The sequence below is a fragment of the Poecilia latipinna genome, unplaced genomic scaffold (assembly GCF_001443285.1).
Source record: "Poecilia latipinna isolate Pla-1442-1.1 unplaced genomic scaffold, P_latipinna-1.0 Scaffold12495, whole genome shotgun sequence".
NCBI classification, from domain to species: domain Eukaryota; kingdom Metazoa; phylum Chordata; class Actinopteri; order Cyprinodontiformes; family Poeciliidae; genus Poecilia; species Poecilia latipinna.
In genome coordinates, this window is record NW_015125111.1 from 1 (window position 1) to 518 (window position 518).

The 518-nt window shown below is 56.2% G+C and overlaps 1 long non-coding RNA gene across 2 annotated transcripts; it reads left to right on the top strand.

Moving 5' to 3' along the window:
• Positions 1-24: 24 nt before the first annotated feature.
• Positions 25-311, top strand: LOC106944504 (uncharacterized). Of its 2 annotated transcripts, none has more exons than XR_001424348.1 (3): positions 25-60; positions 125-188; positions 237-289. It is a non-coding gene; the product is annotated as an uncharacterized LOC106944504 (long non-coding RNA). The 2 variants fall into 2 exon arrangements; XR_001424347.1 differs by having other exon boundaries at positions 31-60; positions 125-172; positions 237-311.
• Positions 312-518: the final 207 nt, after the last annotated feature.

Below are 518 nucleotides of genomic sequence, written 5' to 3' on the forward strand. Positions count from 1 at the left end.
TGTTGCGTTCAGGTCACATTGTGTTCAGGTCGTGCTCCGTTCAGGTCGTGTTGCGTTCAGGTTGCATCGTGTTCAGGTCACATTGTGTTCAGGTCGTGCTCCGTTCAGGTTGCATCGTGTTCAGGTCGCGTTGCGTTCAGGTCGTGCTGCGTTCAGGTCGTGCTGCGTTCAGGTCGTGCTGCGTTCAGGTTGCATCTTGTTCAGGTTGCATCGTGTTCAGGTCGTGCTCCGTTCAGGTCGTGTTGCGTTCAGGTCGTGTTGCGTTCAGGTCGTGTTCCGTTCAGGTCGTCCTGCGTTCAGGTCATGCTGCGTTCAGGTCGTGCTGCGTTCAGGTCGTGCTGCGTTCAGGTTGCATCGTGTTCAGGTCGCACTGCGTTCAGGTCATGCTCCGTTCAGGTCACATTGCGTTCAGGTCGTGTTGCGTTCAGGTTGCATCGTGTTCAGGTCGCACAGCGTTCAGGTCGCACTGCGTTCAGGTCGTGTTGCGTTCAGGTCGTGTTGCTTTCAGGTCGTGTTCC